Source organism: Echinops telfairi, unplaced genomic scaffold (assembly GCF_000313985.2).
Source record: "Echinops telfairi isolate 266 unplaced genomic scaffold, ASM31398v2 ScPeMD7_7469;HRSCAF=8507_0, whole genome shotgun sequence".
NCBI classification, from domain to species: domain Eukaryota; kingdom Metazoa; phylum Chordata; class Mammalia; order Afrosoricida; family Tenrecidae; genus Echinops; species Echinops telfairi.
In genome coordinates this window covers 51752564-51773275 of record NW_022111372.1, presented here as the reverse complement: position 1 = coordinate 51773275, position 20712 = coordinate 51752564, and the positions used below count along the sequence as shown (strand labels likewise).

Below are 20712 nucleotides of genomic sequence, written 5' to 3'. Positions count from 1 at the left end.
GAGTCCCCTGGTCCATCCCACTGATCACAATCCCCAATCCCCTCTTGGAGTCCCCTGGTCCATCCCACTGATCACAATCCCCAATCCCCTCTTGGTGTCCCCTGGTCCATCCCACTGATCACAAGTTGCCCCTCCTCATAGCCCTTCCCTCAAACCCAGGACCCTCTTCTTACCCCTCTCTCTGCCCAGCTCACATCTGGTGGGCTCCAAGGTTACCTCCCTGGTCCCCTTTACTCTTGATTATTGCCTTTGTCCTCTTGAGCTAATTTGTCACGTTGCCTTCTGTTTGATATCTGAGCCCTTAAGATCGTAAGTTCTGGGGAGGCAGGTACGCGTCGCCACTGTGCAGCACATTCCTCCTGTATCCAAGCACCCAGCACATCACTGGTTAAGTGCTGCCGACTTGGTCCCGGCACATGACGACCCTGTACGCCAGAGTAAAACTCTCCTCCACTGGGTCTGCGGTGGCTGCTATTTTTCAGTAATAGATTCCCATGCCTTTGTCCTGAGGTTCTTCTGGGTGTACTCAAACGGCCGATCTTTTGGTTAGCAGTCCAGCCCATTAGCTCTATACCATCCAGGGACTCCTGGACCCCAGTGGTTCCAGTCTCACCTGTTGAATGAATGAAGATATCTATTCTCAGGTTCCTGCGAACCTCTTGTCATATCTTCACCAACTGTTCAATACACAACTTCGTGTAAGGTGTGTTTCCATTTAAAGGAGCCTTGTTTACATGTATTATCAGTTCACTGGCTTTGAACTCACAGCCAACGTACTATTACTCATGCCTTAACACAGCTCATCCAACACACAGGTTCTCTTCCCAAAGCCCATTGCCGTCTTCCTGCATAAGGAGCCTTGGTACTGTAGTGAGTAACCTGTTGTGCTACTAACCACAAGGTCAGCAGTTCAAACCTACCAGCTGCTCCGAGGGAGAAAGCGGAGGCAGGGATGTGACAGCTGACCCTGAAAAGGACTTGTGCTTGTTCACAGCATGAGCACTGAAGCAAGAAAGCAGAGCGCCACCTTGTGTGGCATCAGCTAGAAACATGACGTCAGGCAAGAAATGATTAGTCACGCTGCACGTTCCAGGGACACGGGTAGGAATACATTTTAGTGAGTAGGCGAGTTCCAATATAGGGAATGGGGCTGACGGCTACAGCAACTTTGCCGAGTTGTAAGAATCACACAGGGCACCGGCACTGAGCAAAGCTCCAGGCATGTGACCGGCACTCTCACAAATCCTCGCCCGTAGCTCTCCATCCTGCTTACTACTTGCGTCTGTTTTCTTCCACTTGACTTCCTTTTCTCGTTTCTAACCACCTTTTTGAGACATACAGTACCTGTTTTACAGTGTCCAGTTCAATGGCTGTTTGTAAATTCAATATCATGCCACCTTTACCACAATCCATTTTAGAGCGTTCTCATCACCCCCAAAAGAAACCTGTTACCCTTTGGCAATCACTCGCCTATTCCTCAGTTTGTCCAACCCTGGCTGTTGTGTGCCATTCGTTTGGTTAGGTGCCTTTGGGGCAGGTCCAACTCACAACGACTCTGCGCACAGCAGACAAAACACCACCGGGTCCTGCGCCATCCTTACAATGTTTGTTTGAGCCCCGTGGTGCAGCCGCTGTGTCATCCATTCTGTCAAAGGGTGTCTACTTTTTCCGCTGCCCTGCTGCTTTACCAAGCACAATGCCCTTCTAGGGACTGGTCCCTCCTGATGACGTATCCCAAGTATGGGAGATAAAGTCTCACCATCCGCACTGCTCAGGAGCTTTCTGGTTGTCCTGCTTCCTTGACAAATTTGTTTGTTCTCTGGGCAGCCCATGGTGCTTTCCATGTTCTCCCCCATCGAATTGCTTCTAACTCACAGCAACTCCCTCTGGCTGGGTAAACCTGCCCCCACAAAGTCCCCTGGGCTGAGAGCGTTACATTAAGGTCCTGCTGAAGAATACGGAATATACCAGGGACTTCCAGAAGGATGAAGAAATCGGTCTGGGAAGAAGTACAGCCAGAATATCCTCCTGAAGACAAGGATGACAAGATTCCAGCTCATGTACTTTGGACGGTTACCAAGAGGGAGCCCCTCAGGGAGCTGGATTGGCACAGTGGCTGCAGCAGGGGCTTCGAACCTAGGAGGAACGGAGAGAATGACACGGGATTGGGCAGTGTTTCCTTCTGCTGGACACAGGGTCACTAGGAGTCAGACATGACAACAGGCCCTACCGACAACAGCCTTCTGTACGGGTGCAGACTGCCCAGTCCTCCTCCCACAGTGCCGGTGGCCTTGAACCTCCGGCGGTTGGTTATCGGCTGGGTGCTCCATGTGGTTCTGCCCCTGTGCCACGGGCAGCATTAATCTGCTTCTGTCTTCACAGGTTGTCCCACGGACATTTCATGGGCTCTGTGGCCTTTGGCGTCCACCTTCCTTCACATAACAACGTTGTTTGCCAAGTTTCCTCTTTTCTGCCTTCCCTTCGTTTCTATCTCCGATTCTTTCTGTGTGTGTCTGCTCCACCCTCCACCCACCCATCCACTCCCTTCTCCTTGGTCCCCTTCCTTTCACCCAGTGTCCCATCTCTCCTTCACCATGTGCTAGGGCTCCATGGATGTTCTTGGTCAGCTCGGGGAGCATGTGGGTTTGAGGCTGATCACGGGCCATTCCCGTGGCCCGGGGTCCTCCCTCCTACTAGAGTGGGCATGGAGCACTCACTCTCAGGTGTGGTGGGAGGAGTGTTGCTCTTCGGCACAACTGCCAGGCAGAGCAGGGCCAGCCGGGAGAGTTAATCCTTTCTCTCTCCTGTCTCTTCAGAGAGTTTGGGGAGTGAAACCCCACCCCGGAGAGGAAGTCAGGTGATGGATTCAGAGGGAGAGGAAGTGGGAAGAGCCCTTTACAGCCTCAAAGGTCCAGGAGAATACACTGTGGCCCTCCCGGAATCACTGCAAAGGTAGAGGACTTCGCATGTATGTGTCTACATTTTGTCCCTTGCAAGCCAACTGGAGGTCCCTCCTGTACCTGTGTGATGCCCCTCCTCCCCGACAGCTGCTCCCAGACCCCTGCCTGCGCCTTCTCCCTGGGCAGTGCCTCCTGGCTCCTTCTGAGGCAGGTCCGGTGCAGGAGGACATCCTGTTGTGTCACCGTCCCTGGGCCTGGGCCTGGGACTGGGCGGGGGAGGCAAGTACACCTTCAGGGCCTCTGTTCCCAGAGTTGTCATCGTAGTTGTTACCAAAACCAAAACAACAACAAAATACCTCACTGCCATTGAGTCGATACTAACTCATAGGGACCCCATAGGACCGAGTAGAACTACCCGCTGCGAGTGTCCAAGACTGTAACTCTTTACAGGAGTAGGAAGCCCCATCTTTCTCCCTTGGTGAGGCTGCTGGTTTTGAACTGCTCACCTTTCAGATCTCAGCTCAATGTGTAACCACCATGCCACCAGGGCACGGAAGGCAGGGAGTCTGCTACTGAACCATCACTGGCTCCAGCATTGGCATGCCGGAAGAAGACACACCAGGAGCACAAATTAGGGAAAGGCTCTTCCTTCAGGGGACCCTCCCAGGGCATCACTCGGCTGGTTTCCCCTGCTACTCTCTCTGCAGGCCTGATGCCCTTGGGCAGTGAGCAACCTGTGCAACCATGGAGGGGGCCCTCCCTCCCTTCTCCCATGGGCCTGGGGTAGGGCAGGGGATGGCAGACTTTTTCTCTAGAGTCCAATAGTAAAGCGTTCAAATCCAGCAGGCCGCACGGACTAGGTCGTGACTGCTCGACCCCCATCAGAGCACCGAGGCAGAAGCATGGGCGGTGGCCATGTTCCAATAAAACTTTATTCCTGAACGCTGCAATTTGAATTTCATATCATTTCCACGAGTCACAAGCTCTTCCTACTTTGCCTTTTCAACCATTTTAGCACCATCAGGTGGTGGCTGGATCTGGCCCAAAATGCTTTAGGGCACCAAACTCTGATGTAGGAGACAGAGAGGGGTACAGTTCCAGGCCCAGCATTGGCTAGCTCTGTGACCATAGGCAGGTGCCCCGCCCTCTCTGATCCTCTGCTCCCTCACCCACACAGTGAGGATAGGAACCCCTCCCTTCGAGGGCTGTGATGGGGTTGAGGAACAGCTTTTGGAAGGGGCTGGCCACAGAGTAGGGGCTTGGTGAGTGGTCACGTTTATCTACACCCCAACCCCCGCCAGCCTCGCCCTCTCTGGACTTCTCTCAAAGGAGCAGCTGGCACTTTCCCGGCCAGCCAGTCCGGTTGGTGTGCGTGTCAGCTATACCATCCATGTGTTCCGGTCGGGTCCTGCCCCCTAGACTTCCAGGCCCACATCTGAAAATAGGGGGCTGGGATCGGACTCCAGGGAACATTCCAACTCCAACGCTTAGCAAGGGGGAGGGACATTAGGCAAAACTCCAACAGTGTTGGTGTCAGCCTCTCCTGGCAAGAGCTGCGACGAACGTGCTTCTCCTACTAACGCCTGGCCGGGCTGCGCAGGAACCCAGCAGCACACGTGCGTGCCACCACCCCAAGTTGCTGGCGCAGAGGCAGGCGCAGTCGGGGTGCAGGGGAGCCACATGGAGGGTCTGTGGGAGACCCTGGCCCGGGAAGGGTGGGGGGTGGACCTGGTGGAGTGACTGTGCCACTGCCTGCTGTGTGTCCTTGAGAAGACCATGTCCTTGTCTGAGCCCTTGTTTTCCCATCTGTCAGAGAGCGGACATCTGGCGGACATCAGAGCCACTGGAGAAATGGAAGGCAGTTGGTTTCTGTCTAAAGGAAACTAGTGTGTGTTACTGTACAGTGTGTTGGGGCTGGGGGGCAGGAAGGGAGGATGTGGCTGAAACCCGCTGGGCCTGGATCCCCACTCGCGTGCAGAGAGGACACGCGGGCTGGCAGAAGCCACTCCCACCCTGCCCAGAGATAGGAGGTGTGGTGGCTCTTCCAAGGCCAAGAAATGGCAGCTGGTCTCGATATCAACGCTGGGTGTCCTGGTCCCCTGCCTCTTATCACTGCAGGAAGGTTGCAAAGTGAAGAAAGAGCCCCATAGGCTTTGGATGTCACCGGTCTGTCACTGGTCTGTAGATGAGACACTTCGTGCCAGTCAGATTGGCCAGAGATTTCCCCTTCCCAGGCTGTCTTGAGGTTCACTGAAACAGAACTGAAACTACAGGCCAGAGAGAAAGTCTGTCCCCACGGCCACAGGCCGGGTAGCTTAGAAGAACAGAACTGTTCTGGGGGCTGGGACTCTGAGCTCCGGTTGTCGCCATGTTGATTCCGTCAGAGGCCCCAAAGGGAGAGCTTGCCCTGTGTCTCTGTCCTGGCTTCTGGTGACAGCTGGTGATCCCTGGCATTCCTTGGCTTATAGACCCCACCCATCTCTGTCTCTGTCTTCATTTGGGCGTCTTCCTTCTGTGTCCCTCTGCATCTGGCTCATCTCTTCTTTTATAGGGCCACAATTTAGGTGAAGATAAGAACCCACCCTACTTCACTATGACCTGGATTAACTGATAACATTCGGAAAGACACAATTTCCAAACAAGGTCACCTGTCCAGGCACAGGGGTTAAGACTTCCCCAAATCTTTGAGGGGGACACAATTCATTTCAGAGTACCACCTAACACAGTCCTTGACGTCCATACCACGGTGATGGAGAGGCCACCCAATCTCGTGCCCTTTTCTGTGCTGTGGACTCGTTTCTCTTTATAGTCGCTGCTGAGCCACCATGCACCCATTCCACACCAGATGCAGGGCCCATCAGAGCAGCCAGCTGAGAAGGCACAGGCACAAACACGGTTGACAGGCACTCAGAGAGAGGCGAGCCTGTCGCCCTCTACTGGCACATGGGTGGTCGCTGGGCTGGGAATAAAATCCAGCTCTCTGCCTAGAAGGCAGGACCACCACTCATCGAGTCAATGCTGCCATGGAGTCACTGCTGACTCACAGCGACCCCCAGTGTGTTTCTGAAACTGCAACTATTTCCAGGAGTGGAAAGCCCAGTCTTTCTCCCTCAGAGCTGCTGGTGCTTTCGAACTGTGGACCACGCGTATGGCAGTCCAACTCTTAACCACTGCACCGCCAGGGCTCCACGTAGCGGACCACCATTGCCCCTGTATTTCAAAAGGATGCAGTAAAGACCAAGGGAGAGAATAAACATAAAGCCCATTGAGTCATACCCTTAAGGTGTTTGGGCGTGGCCAAGGCGTTTTCCCGCTTGCCCCTTGTGTGTGCCACATCTTCATGAAGGAGTTACCCTAGAACTATTCCATTTCTAAGACTTAAATGTCCCCCTGTGAGTTGGGTGACCATTGATAGAGACAATTCGTTTTCCACTCAACAACTCATGCCCATTTTGTTTATGACATTGATGACCACCCCTACAGTGTGACATCTTTTACCCAGCTTCCTCCCTGTGTTTCCTGTTCCCAGTCCTCCTTTCCCAAACCTTCCTGCTTTCTGAACTTTGTTTCTGGACAGATGTTGCCCTTTTGATCTCCTATGGCTGATCATTCAGAGGAGTGCATGTCTCTCTGGGGGCGGTGTTCACCTTCTAGGTCTGTCTGTGGTTTAGCTGAAAGTGGAGCCACTGGGGTGAATTCAGTTCCAGACTTGAAGTCTGAGGTTCCAGCAGTGTCTGTCTGACCAGTAACATTGATCTTCTTAATAATTTGGAGTTTTGTTTTGCCTTCTCCCTTCTCCCTTACAGAGGGGTTGGTATTCTTCTGGGTTCAGGGTCATGAGGGCTGGGGTTCAGATGGGCCATTAGTCCTTTGTTTCCTCGAGCCGTTCATTTCCCTATCTTTTCTTTGTTCTGGACACAGAGAGACCAATATTTGCACCTTAGATGGCCATCCACAAGCTTCTAAGACCCTAGTCACCACTCACCAAAGCCAGTTGCAAATGTTTTCTTTGTCCTGAGCCCCCAGGCCCAACACGTTTTTTCCCCCAAAGTATTTGGTTATGGCTACGACATTTGCATAAGTTTGCCCTCTGTATGCCCCACTCTGTTCATGATACATTGCAGCCCTTATCAATGTTGCTGTTAGGGGCCATCAAGTCAGTTCTGACCCACAGCCTCCCAGTGCGCAACAGAACGAAACATGGCCCAGTCCTGTGCCATTCTCACACTGGTTCTTACCCCGGAGCCGTTGATGCAGCCACTGTGTCAATCTGTCTCATCAAGGGCCTTCCTCTTTGTCTCTACAACTCCACTTTCCAAACACGATGCCTTTCTCCGGGGACTGGTCCCTACGGAGAAGATGTCCAAACAATGTCAGACTCAGTCTTGCCGTCCTTGCCTTTAAAGAGCACTCTGGCTTTCACGTCTTCGAATACAGGTCAGTTTGTCCTTTTAGCAGTTCACGTAATATTCTTCCCCAGCACCACAATTTGAAAGCACCGGTTCTTCTACAGTCTTCCTTATTCAAAGTCCAACTTTCACAGGCATATGAGGCAGTGGAGAACACCATGGCTTGGGGCAGGTGCAACTTAGTCCTCCAAGTAGCACCCTTGCTCTTCAATACTCTAAAGATCATGTGCAGCAGCTTGACCCAGTACAGCGTGTCTTTTGATCTCCTGGCTGCTGCTTCCATGAGCATTGATTTTTGGATCAAGTAAGACAAAGTGCTTGACAACTTCGACCTTTTCTCCATTTACCATGATGTTACCTAATGGTCCAGTTGTGAGGATTCGGGTGTTTCTTACGTTGAGTTGTAATCCATATTGAAGACTACAATCCTTGATTTTCACCAGCAAGGACTTCAAGTCCTCTTCGTTTTCAGCAAGCAAGGTGGTGTCATCTACATACTGCAGGTTGTTAATAAGCCTTCCTCCATGCTGATGCCACACTCTTCTTCATAGAATCCAGCTTCCCTGATGATTTGCTCGGCATACCGATTGAACAAGTATGGTGAGAGGGTATAACCCTGTCGCACACCTTTGCCAATTTTTAACCATGCAGTGTGCCCTTGTTCTGTTCACACGGCTGCCTCCTGAACCACGCGCAAGTTCCGAATGAGCACAATGAAGTGCTCCTGAATTCCCATTCTTCTCAAGGCGCTCCACAGTTCTCTATGGTCCACACGGTCGAATGTCTTTGTATAGTCAGTGGAACACAAGTCAAGCTCTTTCTGGTATCCTGTGCTTTCAGCCAAGGTCACGCTGACATCAGCAATAATATCCTTTGTTCCACCTCGCTTCTGAATCCAGCCTAAACCCCTAGCAATGCCCTGTCAACGTGCTGCTGCCACTGTTGTTGGGCAAGCCTCAGCAAAATTTTACTTGGGTGCGATATCAATGATATCATTCTACAGTTTGAGCCTTCTATTGAGCCACCTTTCTTTGGAATGGACACAAATATGAATATCGTTCAGTCAGTTGGCCAGGGAGCTGTCTTCCAAATTTCCTGGCATAGACCAGTAAGTGCTTCTTCAGCTTTCTGAAACATTTCAATGGGTATTCTGTCAGTTCGTGGAGCCTTGTTTTTGACTTATGCATTCAGTGCAGTTTGAACTTCTTCCTACAGCACCTTAAGTTCTTGTTCATATGCTAACTCTTGATATGATGGATTGTCAGCCAGTTCTCTTTGGTACACTGACTCTGTGTATTCTTGACATCTTCTCTTGGTGCTTCCTGCATCATTCAATATTTTGTCATAGAATCTTTCAAAATTGCCATTCAAGGCTTGAATTTTTTCTTGAGTTCTTTCAGTTTCAGATATGCTGAGCATGTTATTCTTTTTTGTTGTTCTAATTCTAGATCCTTGCTCATTTCATTATAATATTTGTCTTTGTCTTCTCGAGCTGCCTTTTAAAAATTTTATTCAGCTCCTTGACTTCATTCATTCTTCCATTTGCTTTAGCTAATCTATGATTAGCAGCAAGTTTCAGAGTTTCTTCTGACATCTACTTTGATCTTTTATCTCCTGTCTTTTTAATGACTTTTTGCTTTCTTTGGGAATGATGGTATTGATGTTCTCCCACAATTCATCAGGTCTCTTGTCATTAGTGTTCAGTGCATCAAATCTGTTCTTGAGATGTTCTTGAAATTCAGATGGGATAGACTCAAGGTCAAATTTTGGCTCCACCGGACTTGTTTTAATTTTCATCAGCTTTATCCTGAACTTACATATCAGCAATTGATGGTCTGTTCCACAGTTGGCCCTAATCTGGTTTTAGCTGCTGATACTGAGCTTCCCCATGGTGACTTGCCACAGATGTAGTCAATTTGATTTCTGCGTATTCCAACTGGGGCTGCCCATGTGTATAGTTGCCCTTAGTATTATTGTAAAAAAGGTATTTGCTATGCACAAGTCATTGGTTTTGCAATATTCTCTCATGCGATCTCCAGCTTCATTTCTATCACCAAGTCAATGTTTTTCAACGACTGTTCCTTCTTCCTTGTTTCCAACTTTAACATTCCAATTACCAATAATTATCAATGCATCCTGATTGCACATAAAATACATGTGTAGAAATGTCCTTTATCAAATCTGTAGCTAATATACCTGAGGTTGGTCCTGTTGGTCTTCACAAACCTGTTCCATTTCCATGTCTATGTAGCCATTCCTAGATCACCGTTCTTCATGTTATTGCAGGATTTGTATGTAATAGCATGAGGGAACTTCCATAAGTATGCAGCAAACCCCACGATCATTTTAATGCCATTTCCCATGAACTTTTTGAAGCCCCCTCGTATGTACCTCTGTTGGATTTAACTTGTATGCCTCTTCCAGGGTCTTCCTTTGCCTGAATCATGTTGTGCTTCACCCAAGTTGACAGATGTCCACCCTCTAGTTAATGACTTTTACTTCTTTCCTCTCTCACCCCCGGTAACCATCAAAGAATGCTTCTTTCTGTGTGAAATCCTTTTCTGGATTTTTTATATTTGTGGTCTCATACCATCTTTGTCCTCTTGTGCTTGACTGATTTCACTTAGCATAATGCCCCCAGGTTCACCCATGTTTATGAGGCGTTTCACAAGCTTGTCATTATTTTGTCACATTGCATAGTGTTTCACTATGTATTTATGTCTTGCTTGACCTATCCATTCTTCCATCGGTGGTGAATCGGTCCATTTCTATCTTTGTGCTGTTGTGAATGGTGCGCTGATGAACATAGATCCCATACATAGCTCTTATTTCTGTGGGATATCCCACTGAGTGGTGGGATTGCACGATCATTTAGTATTTCTATGTCCAACATTTGAGAAGCACCATGCAGAATTCCATGGCAGTTACACCACTTTACACCCTCCCAAGCAGTGCACGGGGTTCTAGGCTCGCCACACCCTCGCTGACATTTGCTGGTTTGGGAACGTTGCTATCGATGCTGAGGTGAGAGGATGTCCTCTTCTTTCGATTTGCATCTCTCCACTGGCTAGTGATCATGAGCACCGCCTCACGGGTTCTTGGCCACCTGAACGTCCTCTGCGGTGAAGTGTCTGTTCATGTCCTCCGTTTTGCTCTAATTGGACCAGTTGTCTTTTTCTCCTTGAGGCGTTGATGTGTTTTTAAAATTTTAGAAATTGTTTCTCGATATGTCATTGCCAACACCCCCCCACCCCCCATCACCCCCAGTCTGTATGTTCTCTCTTTAACTTGTTTGGGGTAAAAATAGTTGCTGTTGTAGTTGTTGTTGTTGTTGTTGTTGTTTTAATGCCACTAGAAATCAGTTTCATTTTCATCAACTCTGTCACATCCTCGGGTGGTTGGTAAAATGCTTCCAGACTCTGTAACGGGACTTTATAGGACGTGGACAATCTCTCCGACATTATTCCAGTGACAGCAATCCCATGCTGATATCACCCAGAATGCTTTACAGTAAATCAGAGATCTCGCCAATTCGTAAATGTTTATGTTTTGAGAGAACTGAGAGAAAAATGGGTTGCTCATTAAACATAATTCACTGGATGTGAGTGATTTTATAAATAGACATGATGGGGAATGATAAAAATAGATACAAACATGTGGCACTGACTATTTATGTCACGCTCTGAGAAAATGAGTATGTTTCCCCATGTGTATTTATTATGTATGTATCTTGCCTTCCGATCATGATTGAAATGCCTGTATTGGCACAGCACCACTGCACAGGGTGCTATGAATACGTGTTGTTGCTAGGTGCCCTCAGCTGATTCCAACTCATCCCGGCCCCATGGGACAGACTAGAAGTTCCCCAGAGGGATTTGATTTTCCCTCACTTGTTACATCCGTCATGATGAAGCAGGCAGGGCCACTCCCAACCCCAGACCCAGGCATCCAGCTAGGGATGCACAGCTGAGAATGCCCCCAGCCTCATTGGATGCTGTGTCCAGCCTCGGCGCCCAGTGGCTCCTTCTCTGAGCTTTCTCTTTCTACCCACCCCCTTCCCCGTTGCCCTTGTGAATTAGGCGAAGGTTCACAGAGCAGACCAGCCACGTTGCAAGCAGTTAATCATCTGCGCCTGGTTTCCTCTCATTCATTGCAATCCACACAGCTCCATCGGTGCCTCTTTTCAGGAGCTTCCTCTTTAGGAAGTCTTGGTTCTTGTTTGCGTTCAAAGTCTTCCTCTTTTGCTTAGCCATGGAGTGCTTCAGCCACTGCATCACCAGGGTTCCTTAAACCAAAAAATTACTAGCCCAAACCCCAGCCCACCACCATCAGCCATGCCCGGCTCATAGGGACCTCAGTTAGGGCTTCTGAGGCTGTCACTCTGCACGGCAACAGAACGCCACGTCTCTCCCCTCTCTGGAGAAACAGCTGGTGTGTCCCAGCTGAGCACAGGACGCACCACGGCACCCTGGCCCATGCCCTCCCTGCAGTACATACTAGCTTACAGTCCTTTGCTAGCTCTAGGTTGGGTGTCTGAAGGAACCCTGCGATTGGCTGAAGCGGCACCCTAGTGTGGCACTTGCCCTGGCTTCTGACGTTTGGGCCTTGTCAGCAACCTTCTGTGGGACATGTTTGTGCATGGGACATTGTGTTTCCTTTCAGTTCTTTTCCGTGAAACTGAGTCCCTGGAGTCAGAATTGCTAGCTAGTCTTTTCGCAGCACTTTGCCTCCTCCCTGTTTTTCCACAGTGGGGGCAGACGGCCCCTCTGCCAACCACCTCTTCACCACAGATGGGTCAGCTGCAGGATCCTGCAAGTGCCAGGGCTATGGGACAGGACTAGGAGTGGGCAATAAACCTCGCAGGGAAGAGCCCCTGAGTGCTAAGGTTGGCCATCGCATCCCACAAGGCTGAGCGGATTCTCAGGTCTGCCGTCCACAGCTGGATGCCTGGGAAGTCTAGTTTCCACATCGATGGCTTGGGAGTGGCCCTGCCTGCATTGCTCCTGATGGGAAATGACTTTGTGAATTGCCTCACAGCCCATGGGTTCTTCTGGTGAACACTCCCTGCCCGAGGGGTGGAGACTTCAGGTTTCCTGAGTTGGCACAATCATTCCACAGTTTCAAGGACAGGATGGGTCTAGCCAACAGGTCTCCAATGGCTCTTTCTGGAGGGTTTGAGAAGGTTGGCTGGTGTGAACCTCAGACTGGAGTCAGGAAAGGTGGAGTGTAAAGAGGCCTCAGACAGCTGCTGGCCCCCAACCCCTGGAGCACTGCTCTGGACATTGTAAGAGTAGAATGGGCAGGGGTCCTCCCACTTTGCTGTCATGCAGACCAGCCACCTATGTGCTGTGAGTCCCCGGGCAAGTGATTAGGTTCTCTGGGCTCAGCTTCCTCATCTGGTAGAGATAAGAATACAGTGCAATACATCGCCCAAATGCACACCTACACACATAGAGACACTTCAGACGTATACATAAAGATACACGCATCCCACATGTCTTCACATATCACACATGCAAACATATGCATAGGAGCCCTGGTGGTGCAGTAGGCTATGCCTTGAGCTCCTAAGCCCAAGGTTAGAGGTTCAAATCCACCAGCTGCTCAGCTGGAGAAAAATGAGGCTGCCTACTCCCATCAAGACTTAAAATCTTGAAAAACACAAGGACAGCTCTCCTCTCTTCTCTGGGTTTCTATGAGTTGGAATCAACCTGATGGCAGTGAGTTTGTATAGATACACACAGTTATGCATATGCAAACAAATGCACATCACACGTATACACACATACACATATATGGTGTTGTTACGGGCCTTTGAGTCAGTTCCGACTGATAGGGATCGGTGCACAAAAGAACAAAACACTGCCCGGTCCTGCACCCATCTTCACAATGGTTCTGTTCGAACCCATATTTACGGCTCCTCTGTCCACCCATCTCTTTCTCACTGGCCCCCTTTACCAAACGGAATGTCCTTTTCTGGGGACTGGAACAACACCCCCCTCCCCAAGTAGCGTGTCTAAAGGGTGTTTAGATGGAGTCTGGCCATCCTTGCTTCAAAGGATATTGTCTCACCTTAGCACCAACCCTGCCTCATCAACAAAACAACAACCCATCCCCAAGTAGAAGGATGACAACAGGCACAGGTTTCTCTGGTTCTACATGTGTTGGGGCGTACACAATCCAATCCATCACACACACACACACACACACACCAGCATATAATCTCGTGCACAGACATGCACGTATGCACCTTTGTATGTTTCCCAGGGATGATGTGGAAGCTTACTAGCTGTGTGACTTCCACCAAATTACCTAACCTCTCTGGGCCTCAGTTTCCTCCTCCTCAAAACAGGGAGAATCAGGTCACCTACTCGGGGTGAAGATTAACCGAGTCAGTGGAAGCCAAATGCTCACAGGCAGGCCTGAAGCTCCGTGGATGGTCGTTCCTGGTGAGCACAGGCTTTGGGCCAACGAGTCACAAGTGGAGCCTCACTGCTCCACCCACCAGCTCCGGGACCTTGTCAGGTAGCATGATCCCCCGAGGGCCCATTGGCAGGGCTGCCGGCGGAGTCGTAAGCCAACCAGAGGCTAAGCTGAGCTGTAGGCCTTCACGAGGACGCCCACGAGACGTGGTCGGGCCCATGCTCTTACATGCGGCCTTACCTCCTCACCTCCACACAAACCAGAAACCCCAAACTCGCTGCCGTCGAGTCAATGCCGACTCCCAGCAACCTTACAGGCCAAGGTGGAACTGCCCCGTGAGCTTCCGAGACTAACCCTTTACAGGAGCAGAAAGGCCTGTCTCTCTTCCCACCCCCACCCAACAGTGAGTAAATACAGTGAACCCTCGTTTATTGCGGTTAATCGGTTCTAGACCCTACCGTGATAAGTGAAATTCCGTGAAGTAGGATTCCTTATTTGTAAATCAAATATTTTCATGGTTAAAGCATAGAGGACATGAAAAAACACCCTTTAGTCACCATTACACTCGTATTACCCAATTTATTAAACGAAAAAGGGAAAATACAGTAAAACATTTTGGACGTTACAATGATCATTTATTATTTATTATATTATTTATGGCATCAAGCGTGTACAGTATGAGCCAATCAGTGCCAGTAATGACAGAGCATGCGCTGTTACACAAAAACCGCAATAGAGTGAAGCCGCTGAAGTCAAAGCGTGAAGTGGCGAGGGTTCACTGTACTCCTTGAGGGTTGGTGGAGGTGGGGAATGGTGGCAGGCAAGCCCCCCCATCCAGCACTCATTCCCCATGGGCAGAGTGCAATCTCGTTGACCCGTGCAATGCTAAAATCCTGGGGCAGGGCCAGGCTCACTCATAGCTAAGGCTGTCCCTTGGTCATTTCCTGACACTTGTCGGTTTGTATACATCTGAAAGTTTATACCCAAGTACCTGGTCTACACCCCCTTATTCTGCCCACAGAGTGCCCTTCTCTTCTCCTTCCTGTCCCCCTGCGTCCCCACACTTCTCTCTCCAGCTAAAAGGCACCATCTCCCGTCTCCAGAGCAAACCATGGTTCCTGTTGTTCCCTGTGCCAGAAGACCCTTTCCTACCTCCCCAAACATCCCTGTTGAATTTCTTCCCATCGCTCCAGGGCCAACTCAGACTCTACTTGCTCCAGGGACCCTTCTCTGCTTCCCAGCGCCAGGTCCCCTCAGTACTACATGGGCCTGCTCACACACACGCACACTCAGGCATTCCCCCATGTGCTCACCACTCTGTGCTCACCTACGTGCTCACACACATAGACTCAGCCACACATAAGCACTCACCTGCGTGCACCCTCACATACACTCCCATATTTGCACGTACATGTAGTATTGCTTCTATGCTGCTAGGATTGGCCTGCATGTGTTACCACTTAAAGTTACTTGAAATAGGGAAGCGTACCCTAACCATAGTATTGGACACATCGTGGTTGACTGGTACTGGTTTGTCAAATTCATTTCTTCTCTCCCACGGGGAGCAGCATAGAGGAGTGAGAAGGGGAAGGGCTTTGCTGTCAGATGGCCATCAATTTAAACTTGGGCTTGGCCACTGAGTGACCTAGAGACCTCATTCACCCTCCTGGAGCCTCAGTTTCCTGGTTTGTGAATTGGGGACACTTGGAGTCCCTGGGTGGCTCAAATAGTTTGATCTCAGCTCCTAGCTTGAAGGTTGGCAGTTCAAACCTCCCCTGTGGGCACCCATCCAGGAAAGCCTTGAGAATTGCTTCTGTAAAGTTGATGGCCAAGAAGACCCTATGGAACTCAGCTCTTCTCAATATAGCACACGGGGTCACTGTCAGTCTGAATCAACTTGATGGCATGTGGGTGACAGTTACTTGGGGACCCTGGGTGGTACAGATGGGTAATGTGCCACTGACTGAAAAGTTGGAAGCTTGAGTCCATTCAGAGACACCTCGGGAAAATTTTTTTTTAAAAGAAAACCCTGGAGCCCTATTTCCAAAAACAAAACAAAAGAACAACAGACAGCCATCGAAAACCTTGTGGAGAATAGCTCTGTGCTGAACCACATGGAGTTTCCATGAGTCCGGACCCGCGGATGTCTGTGGTTCCTTCTATGACCATACCAAGCAGCCAGGGAGTCAGCGCTGACTCTCTCACGCTTTACACGGGGTTTCCGAGACTGGCCAATCTTTACGGAAGCAGAGCATCTCGTCTTTCACCAGTTGAGGACCCACATGTGCCCACCGAGCTGGTTAGCACCGAGCTAGTTCCTGCTTATCACCGGCTTGCTCAGTCTGCTAGCACATGTCCCCAAACCTGTTTCTTGTCAGCCCCAAGAGTCCCACCCTGGAGGAGCTCCCTCTGGTCCCAGCTGTGACCCATCAGGGTTCGGAGACAGGCGTCCTAAGAGGTCCCTAATCAAAAGCCTTGTATGGGTCTTACTGCCTCTGATTCTTGCCAGGCATGTCCCTTTCAGTAGTGGGGGGGGGAGGGGGATAAAAAATACCTGTTATCTGTTCATCTCAGGAAATCCCAAGGGAGGCCTATGGCTGGCTTTCTTGGATAAAATCCACCTTGTTTGGCACAAAAGGGAACCCAGAGTGTTTGCAAAAACCCAGAGCTCTAGCAGAAGAGCCTCTTACCAGGCTTAGACGGGCGTGCACAAATCCAGCAGCCCCTCACCTGGCTCTAGGGACTGGTAGTTGGGTGTTGCCTGCCAATCCGCCTCTCCTGGGGAATGCTCATTACAGTGGAGTGCATCGGGACTCACGGCCACCCTGGAGTCGGACAGTGCTCCACAGGGTTTCCAGTGGTCCGTTTTTTCAGAAGTAGCGCACCCTGCCTTGCTTCCAAGGCGCCCCTGGGTGGACTCCAACCTTCCAACTCTCCCATCAGCAGCCAATTGTGTCAGCAGTTTGCACCACTCCGTGGCGGGTGAACCCTCTGTGTTTGTCTCTGGAAAGTTTGGAGAGGCCACCAAACACCTTTGTGAGCAGGGGTTTGGTACCTTGCGCATTCTGGTTGCTATCGGTTTGTGGTCACAAACAATGGAGCAGGAAGATGGCATTCTGGTTGGTCTTTTGGCAACTTGGTGTTCTGGAGTCCCATCCCTCCCCCCCCACCCCCATCCCCACCCCACTTCCTGGCTTATTTTAGAGCCACCAGTACTTGGGACTGATCTGCATAGTTCCGGATTTTGGTGGATGAGGAAACTGTAGGCGGTTGTGTGTACCCAGTTCCCCTCTTGAATCCCTGGCACTCACTTCCTCCTACAGGAGAGGGTCTTTCTTGTGACCCGGTTCCCAGAATGTGGGCTATATTGGCCCTGGCTTCTCCCCAAGCTGTGGGTACTGGATAAGAAATGACTGTTAGTCTGGGTAGACTGGAGAAACAAATCCAGAGACACTCACATGTGTATAAGAAAGGGCTTTCTCTACAAGATCTGTTGAATATTGAGAATATTCAGCCCAGTCCAGATCAAGTCCAAAAGTCTGACATTAGCCCATCTGTCTGATACCAATCTATAAAGTCCTCTTCAGACTCACGAAACACATGCAATGATGCCGAATGCAGGAAGATCACAGGCCAGTGAGTGGGAAGTCTTGTGGATCCAGTGACGTTGCAAGCACCGCAGCTCCAGAGGTCTGGCTCCGTCAGCCTCTCTCCATGCCTCTTCTCCACAGGGATGTCTCACAGGGAGTGAGCATGTATCCCGCCTCCAGCGAGCTATTTATCTCCATAGCGCCTTCAAATGAGGTCACTTGAAGCCTCTACCTGATTGACAGCCCCTTCATTCTGAATCCTCAAACTGACACCAGGTTATATAACGACCACAATGGCCTAAGCATAGAGTCAGCCCGCAGTCTCAGCACATACCTGCTCACCCTCGGTTCTTTGAGCAGTCTCATGGACAAAGCACCCAGTGACTCTGCCCGTGGCAGAGGGATTCCTTAGAAATCTCAAACGATCACCCTTCTCCTAACTCATCTCATGGCTCCAACAGCCATGTCCTGATGCAGAGAGGAAATGGGATTAGCTGAGGCCAGCTGCAGGCCAGAGAGAAAGGTTCTTGCTGACCGTAGGACTCTCAGTCTCAAGGTTCATATTTCACCCCGTGGCCTCAGCAGCTGGCTGGTGCACAGAAGGTGTCTGCCGGAATTGCAAGCATCTCTCTCTGTCTCTCCCAGGGTTTCTGTCCACAAAGCCAGTAGCAGTGACTGGGGTAGTTGTGAGTAGCCATGGAGTTGGCTCTGACACTGAGCAATCTTGTATAGAACAGAACAAGGTGTGGTCTTGTCCCACGCCATCTTCTTGAGTATTGGAATATTTGAGTCCATCATTAGGGCTGTCAACTAGTAAGACCAAATGGTCTTAAAATAAAAACTGAGGTTTATGAAAGATTCAGACCAGTCACATCCATGGACACATGCGATCTCACCAAGCAAAAGCAAACATTCTACGATGGTGGAGTAACAGATGCCCATTTGAGGAGATAAAATTAAGATTGAAGGTGCCATCAAATCCGTTCCCACTTATAGTGACCCTGTGCACAACAGAGTGCAACACAACACTGCCTGGTCCTGCACCAGCCTCACAATTGTTCTTGGGTTTGAACCCCCTCTTGCAACCACTGTGTCAGTCCATCTTGTCGAGGGTCCTCTTTTTCACTGGCTCTCCACGTTACCAAGCGTGATGTCCTTCTCCGGGGACTGGTCTGTCCTGATAACAAAGTATGTGAGCTACAGTCACCCCATCCATGCCTCCAAAGCACATCCTGGCCGTACTTCTTCAGAGACTGATTTGTTTGTTCTTCTGGACAACCATGGTCCTTTCAATACGCTCTGCCACCACCATAATTCACATGGAGCAATTCTTCTTTGACCTTCCTTATTCCCTGCCCAACTTTCACATGCATCTGAGGTCATGGAAAAGCCCAAGGCTTGGGTCAGGTGCACCTTGGTGCCCAAAGTTCTTGCTCTTCAGAGAAAGAGGTCTCCTTTCAAGAAGTCTTCTGCAGCAGATTGTCCAATGCAATAAGTCATTTCATCTCCTGATGGCTGTGGCATGAGCATTGATGGTGGATCCAAGCCAGGCGGACTCTTTGACAACTCCCATCTCCTTTCTTTCTACCGTGATGTCATCTACTGGTCCAGCTGTGAGGGCTTGGGTTTGTTTTGTTACACCGAGTTGTACTCCACACTAAAGACTGTAGTTCTTGATCTCCATCAGCAAGTGCTTCAAGTCCTCTGCACGCTCAGCAAGCGAGTGTCTGACTTCTGCATATTGCAGGTTGTTAATCAGCCTTCCTCCAATCCTGATGCTATCTTCTCCTTCACATAGTGCAGTTTCTCTGATGATCTGCCAGCACACAGATGGAATAAATATGGTGAAAGGATAGAAGCCTGACACACACATCTTTCCTGACTGTCAGCCACTCACGAGTCCCTCGTTCCGTTTGAGCAAATGCCTCTTGATCCGTATACATGTTCCTCCGGAGCACAATGAAGTGTTCTGGAATTCCCATTTTGCTCAAGGTCATCCGTATTTTGAGCCTTTGCATAACCAAATGAAAAAGTTCACAAAATAAACATCACTCTGGTATTCTCTGACTTGAGCCAAGATCCATTTGACATCGGCAATGAGTTCCCTCATTCCATGTGCTCTTCTGAATCTGGTTTGAATTCCTGGGGCTCAATTTCCACTGCATCCATTAAAAGTGACAACATTTTAATCGGAAGTTTCAGAACAACTCTAAGGGCAGAAATGTTAAAGTAATTGGCTGGAAACACAAATAGGGATACTTGAACTGGTTAGATGTGTGACGAAGGAGAGTTTGACAGGGTGGTCGAAAGACAAATATCTTTGTCGAAGCACATTATTTGGGAGCTGCTGCGGGAAGTCCTGATAAGGGTCTTGTGTCGAGACCCTCCCGTGGGAACATTCTTTCCGTAGCGTTAGTTTAACCGCAGAGACCAGGGTTCCTTTGTTTTGCACTTCAGACCGTCAACGAGTTTGGTGGTTGCAAGAACAATAAGCAATATATTTTTCTTAGAAGAAGTACCGTCAGAACGCACCTTCAAAGGAAGGAGGGCGAGACCGCTTCCCCTGTACTCTAGGCATGTTGTCGGGAGGGACTAGTCCCACGAGAAGGCCATCATGCTTGTTAAAGTAGAGGAGCGACAACAAAAGAGGAAGCCCCATGACAGGATGGATTGACGAGTGGCTACAACAACAGGTTTGACATAAGAACCAGGGTGAGACTGAGGCAGGACTGGGCAGCGTTTTGTTCTGCTGTATACAACACAGGAGCTAGGGGTCAGGTCCAACTCAACTGCACAACAACAAGCAGGAGTCCAGGCTCTGACCTGGTCGGATCATTAGAACGTGAGCCAAGGGGTTCAAATTTAGGAACTAACGAATGGAGCTATTGGGTCTGTCCATATCATGGCGGGTTTCCCTTGCCTTTGCTGGTCCACACTTTACCGACCATGATGACCTCCTCCAGTGACCAGTCCTTCTTGATGGCATGCCAAAGTAAGCAAATCGAAGTCTTGGACAGTAGTCTGTGAATCATAGGGTTTTCATTGACTGATTCTAAAGAGTAAAACACCAGTTTTTCCTTCCAGGCCCGCAATAGGCTGGGAGCTCTGCTGTAACCCATGCACCAGAGGTGACCCTAATGGTATTTGAAATAGTGGTAAATACGCTTCCAGAATGATATCAACACTGAAGTCACCACATTAGAACCCAATGGCAGATGGGTGGGGAGTAGCATGGTTAGGCATGCATCAAAGTATGCACGGAAACTGTAATGAGTTCAGTGATTCACATCAAGTCCAGGATTGCAGCTCCTTCTGCAGAAGAGGAGGCACAGAGCCACCAGTCAGATACTGGTAAATTCTGTTTTCTAACCTGAGTGAAGGTTTCACTGG

General features: G+C 49.7%; 1 protein-coding gene across 2 annotated transcripts in view; it reads left to right on the top strand.

Annotated features, from left to right (window-relative positions):
• The window catches only part of HRH2 (histamine receptor H2), a 68445-nt gene that overhangs the window by 39032 nt on the left and 8701 nt on the right, over positions 1 to 20712 (top strand). The window contains exon 4 of one of the 2 annotated variants that reach the window (XR_006679528.1): positions 2817 to 2952. The exons of the other annotated variant lie outside the window; for it this stretch is intronic. The gene's annotated coding sequence lies outside the window, so the exon portion shown is untranslated. The remainder of the gene's footprint in view (positions 1 to 2816; positions 2953 to 20712) is intronic. 2 annotated transcript variants of the gene reach the window in all.